This window comes from Rhinolophus hipposideros, assembly GCF_964194185.1.
Source record: "Rhinolophus hipposideros genome assembly, chromosome: 16".
Taxonomy (NCBI): Eukaryota; Metazoa; Chordata; class Mammalia; order Chiroptera; family Rhinolophidae; genus Rhinolophus; species Rhinolophus hipposideros.
The window spans coordinates 15,285,438-15,295,727 of NC_138062.1; the positions used below are offsets into that span (position 1 = coordinate 15,285,438).

Genomic DNA, 10,290 nt, shown 5'->3' on the forward strand with positions numbered 1-10,290 from the left:
TCATCTATTTCCTGAATCACCCTAAAGATTGGAAAAGTAAACCAAAGCTTTCTTTTTTTCCCATTATTTATTTGCTTTCTTCTCTGGAGGGTTTTCGTATTGGTGAGCTAATCAGCATGAGTGGCATTATTTTAGTTATAGTAAATAATAACAGCATTAATAACAATAATATTGGCCACTATTAGCATACTACTACGTAGATACTTTGTGTTCATTAATCTTAGGAGTTCCATATAATTATCTTCATCTTACAGTTCACGAGTTGGAGGTTGACTCCCTCTTCAGAGCCTGTGCTCCTAACAGCTAGTACCTCTAAAATACAGCCTTATTTCAACAGTTCTTGTCCAAACATCAAGGATGAAAAATATTGCCCTCTTATTCAGGCTTGACACCAGCCTCACGTCCTCGTCCCCCAAATTTGTTGGGCGCTGCTGCCAGCGTCAGCACTACTCATCTCCGTCTGTCATCCCTGTTCTGCCTGACATGGGAGGCACCACCGCAAATGGTTGAGTGTTTCTGGCCAGGTTCCTTATCTCCCTCTTTCCAGACACTCCCTTCTCCACCAGTTGCCAACGTATTCCCTCTACTCCAGCCTGTGGCTCCTGTATCCTGCTCTTCCTGTCTGCCGCACTGTGTCTGAGTCGGCTTTCCATATCTGCCGATGACCCTGACTGCTAAGCAAAAGGAGAGAAATTTAAGGCCAGGATAAGAATCCAATCAATATGGAGGCTAAAACCGTCACAGGAGGACCATAATTAAATTGGAATACCAGACGGAAAAGAATGGAATAAATGGGAAGAAGAGAGTTTTACTATAAAATACTGTGAATCTACACGAAAGACTGTTAACTTCCCCAGTGTGAAGGATGGATGGAAATAAAAATAATTCCATGGTTAAAATGAATCTTCACGAGTCCATGAATAGGTATAGTAATTGACAATATCTATACTTCTGTGTGCTCAGAGTCCTAAGTACCAACAAAATGCTTTTGAAATTTGGCATCATCTTAATAGTGTTGATTGAATGTGTACTTTCTTTTTCTCTTTTCTTTTAATCCTCCTAACAACCCAGTCAGGCAGGTATTATCAATTTGCAGATTATGAAATGGAGGTGACTATAGGAATAGAACAACTTTTCCAAGACCACTAGCAAGTGAGTAGTGGAACCAGGCAGGACACCCAAGCAGCTGGCTCCAGACTCTGTGCTCTTAGCAGGCTGCTCATCTCCCTCCTGCTCCTGCTCCTCTCATTTCCTGGTTGGAAGTATGCTCAGGCCAGCTTCTCCCTATCCTGTGCTCTCCTTAGGAACAGGCCAATACCTCAACATGTGATTTGAGTTAGGTGAAAGAGCCGGGTCACAATTCAACAAGCCTAAAATTGGCTTCTATTCCACTAGTAGAGAATTTCAGAGCTCACTTACAAAGTCTGCATTTTTATTTGGTTACATGAGTAGGGAAAGAAGAGTAATATGTTAACAAGGATTAATTCTGTTACCAACCCAGAGTGACTGAGGAGAAAGTAGGTCCCTTTGTGATCAGTGCAGACTAGAGAACTAAGCTTCGACAGATGGAAGAGGCAAGGTAGGAGTCCCTAACCTCCAGCGTTTATTCTCTTAGATCTGTCAGGAATATCATATATTTACTGTAACCTAATTATCCTATAGTGGGGGACACTGAGACCTAAAAGTGACTTGCTTTTGTTAACACAGCTGAGCAAAGTTGGAATTTGGATCCAATGTTTTCTTATTTTTACAAGCTCCCTTTTTGAGGTCACTGAGATGGGAGCTAGGGAAGAGGAAGGTCTTTGGAAATGTCGGTGCTGGTGCTCTTGAGCCTAGTGGAAGGAGATTAGCGATGAACTAGCTCCTTTTAATTGATTAGGTAGGGCCAGGCAGGACAGGGAAGGACTAAGTAAGATGGTGGGGGGGGGCAGGAAATCAGGTATAGAATGACAGAGACAGGCTTGTATCTAGCGAGGCACAGAGAGAGTATGGAAATCAGGGAGGTAAGGCAAATATCAGGAAAGAGCTAAAATTAGTTAGGCAAATTGTTGACTGAAATATAGACAATTATTGACTTTACAATTTTGTCTATAGCTAACCATAGCCATATGTTCAAAATTATCTTGCTTTTCTGTTTTTCCTCTTGAGGTCCTGTATATTTTTATAAGGTGGTTTACATTTATTATAAGCCAATTTTAGTATTTTCCCAACTGACGTGATGGAAACCTTAATTATTTTTATATTGTCCTACTGAAATTTTCAGTCTTTAGTATTTTTAACTTACCATTAGCCCAAAGAACCCTTCAATCATTAAGGTAATACTTGTGCAATGGGAACTAGATATTAATACTAGAGCAAAGGCGCTAAGTCCTGCCTCTCAGCCTGAAAGTACTGAACTTGCCAATGACAGCGTGCTGAGAAAAACAAGGAACAGGTCTGTGTTGAAATAAGATGCACATCTGGTTATCAGACCAACTGGGTGGCACTGAGTCTTTTTGAGTACAAAGCTTTTAAATGGCAACAGTAGGTTTTTCTGTAAATGGTTTAGATGTCTCAAAAAGAGATTAATGACTGATTCCCAGGAATGTAGCGTACGTGATTGACTTTGATTGACTTTGTGGGAACCCTCGTCCCACAAAAATATCATAGCCGGGATCCTGTTTTCCAGGAGCAGGCTTTCAGGGTGAGATAAGTGAATGGGATAAAGGAATGAAAAGTAGGGTAAAAAAGCAAAAGTCTTTTGTGTACTCCAGATGTACTAGCTGTTTCTAGTCTTGTATGAAAAATATTTCAAAGATCTGATTTAAGAAAAAAAAGAAGGCAAATTACAGTAAATATACATACAGGAGGTGCCAAAAAAATGTATACACATGATTTGTTTCATCTTTTGTTATCAGTATATATTGAGTATTACAATTTTAATACAATGTTTTCCTTTCTTGAAATGTGTATATACTTTTTTGGCACCTTCTGTATATTTACCAGGGCCTAAGGCCATTTAGTATGCTAGGTAACAAACACTTGATTTTATTTTTTTTAATTTTAGAACTTACAAAGTTAACTTCAGTCTGAAATGATAGTATTAAGAAGGAAGCATATGAAAAAAATCTCGATGAGCTACAACGAGATAAAAGCTTTCTTTAAAAATGTCCTCGCAGATAGGAAATGAGCTTTGAAATGTTAGAAGGGAATGGGGCCTCACGTAATCAATTGTAACTCAAAGCTTCCAAGGATTAGCCCAAGAAAGCGAATTTCCCAATCGGGATGAGGCAATTGATTTACCTGCAATGACTGAGAAGTTAGTCTTCTGGTGACCCTCACTTTGATTTTACTCCCATCCCCATATTGAGCTATAAAGTGTGCTCCTTCAATTAACACTCTTGTTTTGTTCCCCTCTCTAATCTCGTCAGCTGTGAAGCTCTCTAATTTTTCCTTCTGTTCTCATATACTTTGATTCCTACTCAGGATCCCTCTAGTTCAACTGCAAGGGGAGCCAACCTCATTCTCCGACAACCAGGCACTGGTCCTGCCATGCTTATGCCATGTGACCAGCGAGATGCACCTTATCTAACTGGGCCTGTCATGGTGTTTCTCTCAGGAATTTGCAATTGAGACCAGCATGCCATCTACAGTCTCTTAACGTGTCTAGAACCTTGTATGTGTGTGTTGGTAGCTGTAGGACAGCCGTAGTCTGCCATATGCAAATTGAGAGCAGAAAAAAAGAGTCCTTTAGCTGTGGCTCAGCTTCAGGGAGAAGCAAACAGTAGAGAGCAAGAGACAAGGGTGTGGGTTCCTGGTAGCCTTCTGGATCCAGTGCATTCCAAACTTTCAAAGGACCTGACGCTTATACAATATGGGAGGACCCTCTTTTTAAAAAAAATAGAAAATTGTGACTACAAAATTAGATATGAATATGCATACTTCTTTAGAATAGAAAGCAAATCACAGAAATGACAGATTTTTAAAAGCTGATCTACCTCAAATATTATAAAACCCAGAAAAATAAAATACACTATACTTTTTTGTTCATCAACTGTCTGACATTCCTCTAAAATAATTTTCCTACATTCATTGCCTTCATACTTTCTCATTGCTTTTTAATGTGATGATTTTGCAATATTATTTTCTAGGGAGAGAATAGAAAATATAAATTTTTCTTCTAGTGTTGAAAATTAAAACTTTCCTACAATTGATAATTTAGAAAAGTTTCTATCAGCCTCACATCCTGTTATTGGTAATGTCATGTAAGTTTTTAGGATTGTTTTAGTTTAAGGGGACATCTATCACATTGAAGTAAGATTTCAGCACATTCCAATGTCTTTTCCTTATGCAGTGACTAATGTCAAATATTCTTTAAATTGAAAACACTCATTAACTTGTTTGTTATTCAATGTTCAGTGAGTAGTGATTCTGAGTCTTATGCTGTCTCTATGGATGTCGCTATTTTGTTGTTGTTGTTGTTGTTGTTGTCAGTTCATGTCTTTTATTAACCCATAGACAATTACTTGTCTTCTGGTTTGTTGAAGGAAGAGGTCAGACGACATTTGCCACAATAATGTCTGTCAAAGTGGCTGCCCAGAAAAGCTCCAGCATCCCAGTCATCTGAAGGGCACTTCCGACGAAGGCGACTGATTTTGCCATTCTCATCCACCTTATAGTATTTCAGGACAGCCAGCTTATCCTTCTTTCTCTTATGCTTCTTCTTCTTGGGAGTGGTGTAAGACTTCTTCCTTTTCCACAGCACAAGATGAAGAGTGGACTCCTTTGGAATGTTGCAGTTAGACAAAGTGCGTCCTGCTTCCAGTTGCTTGCCAGAAAAGCTTAGTCTTTGCTAAACAGGAGGAATTCCGTCTTTATCCTGGATCTTGGCCTTTACATTTTCTACTGTATCCAAGGGTTTAACCGGGAGAGTGATAGTTTTCCCAGTAAGGGTTCTCGTGAAAATCTGCATCTTGGTGGTAGTTCTACCGCAGATGGCAGATTGGAAAACTGGATGTCACTATTTAATGTCAAATCGGCCGTATCTTAACATCTTTTGCTGATGTGTTCCTATAATTCACTCTTCTTTGTCAATTGTGGTATGAAATAATCCAGAGCTTACTTACTACTCATTTTCAGAATTTATCTTATTGCTTTTGGCATGATCTGAAATTATGATCTTGAATTACAATTTTTGGTATGACCATCACCTTTATCACTTTCATTTTATAGTTCTTTAATTTTAATCTATATATGTATTCAAAACTAAATAAATTCAATAGATAAATTTTAAAATGATAAAAAAATGGCACCCTCCATATTCATCTAAATCAGGAATCTAATCTTATCATTTTCTTAAAATGTTCCAAAATGTCTTTTCAAATTAGAGTGAAAATGTGCAGTCAAGCTTTATCACCTTTTTGAATAAATAATTTTGTCTTGTTTATATATGAGTTTCTCTTCTGAATCTTCAAAAAATGTATTTTAGAATCCTCAACTTTTCATTGTGCCCATTCTGCAAGGCTAGAACAATTTTATAATGGACAGACTATCTTATTTTATGTAGACCCTAAAGAGAAATTCAAGTTGGCATGTGTTTAAATGCTCCATCTAAGGATTAGAAATGATTCATCTAAGACATGAACCTAAAAAGAAAACATGTGACTGTTGCAAAATACTGAAATAGTCCATGACTTCAGGTACTGTGGAGTCAGCTTTCCCCACTTCTAACCCTCTCCCAAGAGAAAAAGTAGCCAGCAGTGGCTGGTGCAGACTCCAGGAATGAGTAAGTAGAGACACAGTGATCTTAATCAACTGTAGTTAAAATGACTTTTACAATTTTACGAAAACCCTTGGCCATGTGAGTATACTGCTAGGGCCTACCCCAGGTTCTCTGTAGCAGTTACTTTAAGTAAGAGGCCCTGAATTTGAAGCTTATTAACCTGAGGTCCAGCTGCCCACCTGCCTCAGGCTTCTCTGAATCCCCTCAGTTTGCTTATACTCTCCTTTGCAGCTTAGGCTGCATCGAGTTGGTTCCCCCCACCCTTTTTTTGTGTGTGAACCAAAGTGTCTCATACAAGACTCTATTATATTTTCCCCACATTACAGCATTAGCCGTGTAACTGGTATGCTTAATGGTATTCCAGTTCCACATACATCCCTGCCAGATTAATCTTCTGAAAGCATAGCTTGGAAGATATCATTACACAGAACCTCTGAGTACAAACTCCTCAACTTGGCCTTGAAGGTAATGGGGTTCAGGGCACACTGCCCCAATAGATGGCACCTTGGATGTTAAAAATTTTGAACTGAAGAAGTTTAATAAAACAGCAGAAGGAAGGTCATTCTGATTTCCTGCCCCCCACACACCCCATCTTCCCTGAAATACTAGGCCATAAAACCCCTACGTGAGAGATACTGTCTTTATACCCTGAGGAAAGGAACAGCCTTGTCTCTGAAGACAGAGGGACACTAAGAAGAATCCCTAAAAATAGTCTTTGCTAGGTTTTCCCAGTTTATTACAGTTACCTCCTACTTCTTAACCTATCATATTCATCCAAGACTATCCACCCTGCTTCAAACCTAGCACAAAATACTCATGTCTGTTGCTTTGGGTCTCCGTTTCCTTATGAGGGCTCTCATGTCATGTAAAACTTCTATTAAATAAGTTTGAATGCTTTTCTCCTGTTAATCTGTCTTTGTCAGACCTAGGCAGGGACCCTAAAAGGGTGGAGGAAAGCTTTCTCCTACCCTACAGAGGCCTGTAAAGCAGACCACTGTCTATCTTTCCAGCCTTACTCCCCACTCTTCCCAATGGCATCTTGGCTCCTCGCTGATCACTCCCTGAGCTTTCCCTCCCATGTAGCCTGCGCGGGACCCTCCTTTTACCCATAACCCCCTTCCTCTCTCTGGCAGAGCTACCTGTCCTTCAGAGTCTACCTCAAATAGCCTCTCCTCCATGAAGTTTTTTCTCATTTTCCAAAGAACCTCCCATCCCACCAAACTAAATATGACTTTTGCCCTCCTTTGATTCATTGCTGCTTTGGGTACTTACCTTGCCAAAGACACTATACCTTGCCTTAGTTTGTAACCGTTGTATACGGCAGCCTTACACCATACACAGAGGTTAGGCTCCAAAGTCAGCAAGCAAGGAAAAAAATAAGTTATACTCCACAAAAAGTCCTGGAAATTTCTTAGGAAGGCTCCAATTTAGAGAGCAACTTACTGCTCTTCCTAAATCAACTGCGCTCTCCTCCAGCATTAAAAGACATCGCCATCACACCCGAGAGGAAGCTAATTGGCCTACATTATAAGTACAACAAAATCTTCAAAGCTAACACCACCCCCAGCTTGACGAAATGTCCACACTTTCGGAGTCACAGGAACTGAGCAGGACAGTTCTTTATCTTCCATACACACTCCTTGCAAAGCATGTGCCAGCTGAGTAGAGTAAGAAGAGGGACTTAATTCCATTGTCATTCTCTCAGTCTCTCAGTGCTTATGGTTGAATTCATATAAATTAAATATACATATAATTAGATTGTAGAATATAGAGAAAGTACATTTAAGAGTTGTTAAGATACAGACTCTGGCATTAGACTACATTTGTTTGATTCCTGAACTTATTTTCTCTATACCCCAGTTTACATCTGCAAAAAGGAACGCTAATAAGGCCTAATTCATAAGCTTGTTGTAAGGATGAATTTAGTTAATCTGTAAAATAATATTATATACCTCCTAGGCTTTCAATGAAAATTAAATGATCTAGTTAGTTTATACAAAGCACTTAGAATAGTGTTCTGGCATATATTAGTGCTCACTAAATATTAACTATTATTATTACTCGTCTCTGTGCCTCACTTGCTTCATATGCTTAGAACAGTGCCTATAATAGAATAAGTACTCTATAAAGATTGGCATTACTAGTATTGTTATTATTCTGTTATGTCCACCCTATTGCAAGTTTCTTGGGGACAGGGACAAGAATGAACAACTTTATATCCTTGCAGTGACTAAAATAGTGACTAAATTTTTTAAATTTAATTTTCTTGTTCATAAAGTTCAAAAAGAGAAATGTATATTCATGGATGTCTGACTAACTTTTCTACCCTGTTAAGCTGTGTTTATCATCTTCTGCAAAATTCTTCGTTGTAAGAACTCCCCCAGGTGGCACTGAATAACTTCCTGAATATGTAGTTATGCAAGTACCAGAGTTGGACTGTAAATTATTTGGGGATAAATGTTGACCTTGGTTGGCTTCTCTAAGTTTTATTAGGGACATTTTTTTATAGAAACTGGTCTTTAAAGCTAGGAATTCATGATCTGTGGTTTGAAGGCGCCTTGGAAATGATGCCAGGACAGCAAGAAATATATAATCCTAGATTTGTAACTGACTGCAAACCTTGTTGTATCTTAGGTCTTCCATCTTTTATATAAATAATGCCAACTGACCTCAAAAATTTGGTCATGAATAATTAACACAATGAGTAGGAAGTTAATATGACTACAGTCTATTAGTTTCCATTGCCAGACATGACATTTTTTTCCCATGCATATACTCATTTAGGAAGGTTTTCCTCTTTCACAGCTCACATTTTCCAATGGACCACATGGAGGGATAGAGAATGGGAGACTCTTAGCACCACCCAACAACCTTTCTGGATCAGTGGGATGACAGAGGCGTCAGCCAGATAGAGCTCCATTAACCCAGGTAGGTGTCAAATACTCCTCTCTCTTAGTTTAACAAATAGGGAAACGTTATTCTCCTAGCAACCGGTGTAATCATTTCTCTTAGGAATGAGATCCACCTTTGTTAGGAAAATTCCATGATTAGCCTGCTTGGAAGCTGGGACCTAAGTATGAAGAACCGACAACATGGATGGATCTTGAGAGTATAATGCTAAGCGAAATAAGTCAGACAGAAAAAGCAGAGAACCCTATGATTTCACTGATATGTGGTATATAAACCAAAAACAACAAAAGAACAAGACAAACAAATGAGAAACAAAAACTCATAGACACAGACAATAGTTTAGTGGTTACCAGAGGGTAAGGGGGGTGGGTGGGAGATGAGGGTAAGGGGGATCAAATATATGGTGATGGAAGGAGAACTGACGCTGGGTAGTGAACACACAATGGGATTTATAGATGATGTAATACAGAATTGTACACCTGAAATTATGTAATTTCATTAACAATTGTCACCCCAATAAATAAATTAAAAAAAAAAAGAAAAAGAACCGAACAGCCTAGAATAAGGAGAAGAATGTGTTGATTGCACTGTAGAGACAGAGGGTAGAGGTGGACTCCTTGAGATGATAGAAAGCTGGCTGTGCCCTGAGAGATGCATCATCTAGCAACCCCAAAAATCCTTGGCAAAGATATTAACCTCACAAAGTGCTTGGCAGGTATGGAATTCCAGTGGAAAGCACTGAAGAGTGCACTCTGTAATGTCCATCTTTGCCTAAGGCAGATACACAGGGAGCTCTGAGGAAGCAAATCTGGAGGAGTTCTCAGAAATCTCAAGGCCAGATCTGGACTCTTACAGTCCATAGAACAAACAGGTGCTGGCATCAAGTTTCCCTAAATCTCTGAAGGGTGTGGAGGCCCCAGTTTCTTCTGGTTTACATTAGTAGTAGTATTAGGATGAAGGTAGCTCATTGTCAAAATTTAGCATATTTCAACAAAATGGAGGAAAATAAGAAATAAACATGTTAAGTACTTGTAACTAAAACAGAAAGCGTTGCCTTTAAAACCAGGCAACAAAAGAACAAGACAAAACTAAGTTTTCTTTCTTGCCCATTAAACAGGATATGTTACCTATCTCATTACACCAATGTTGAAACTTTCACTATCAGAACAGAAATAAATTATGAGGAGGAAACCTCCTTGCTGTGTTAACAGTTTTGCACAAACTGTGGGAAAGTACTTTAAAACAAAGATTGCTTTACTCTATTGGAGCGCCTATCCATATCCTCTCTAGAAATTTAGGGCCCTCAAACAGAAATACAAATTTTATCCTTTCTAAACTGAAGATTTAGTTTCTTTTAGAATAAGTTTGGCCTTTTTTCCTATTTAAAAAGTGACATATGGCCACTTTGGAAAAGTTTTCAAATACGAGAGAGTAAATCCACGCCTTCTAAAATTATAAACCCAATCGATCTCTGGCCTCCCTGAAATGTAAAGATCATTCCCAGTAACATCCCCAGTATGAGCAGCAGATGCTGAGAGTGAATTATAGAACCATCATTGTATCTTTGGGGGGAAAAAGATAAAAGAAGAAAGAACTTTGCACTTTACCCATTGAATTAT

At 38.8% G+C, this 10,290-nt stretch overlaps 1 pseudogene across 1 annotated transcript; it reads right to left on the bottom strand.

The window, feature by feature from the left end:
- Positions 1-4,501: 4,501 nt before the first annotated feature.
- On the bottom strand, positions 4,502-4,951 carry LOC308509085 (ubiquitin-ribosomal protein eS31 fusion protein-like; annotated as a pseudogene). Its single transcript has one exon. The product of its transcript is annotated as a ubiquitin-ribosomal protein eS31 fusion protein-like (transcript).
- Positions 4,952-10,290: the final 5,339 nt, after the last annotated feature.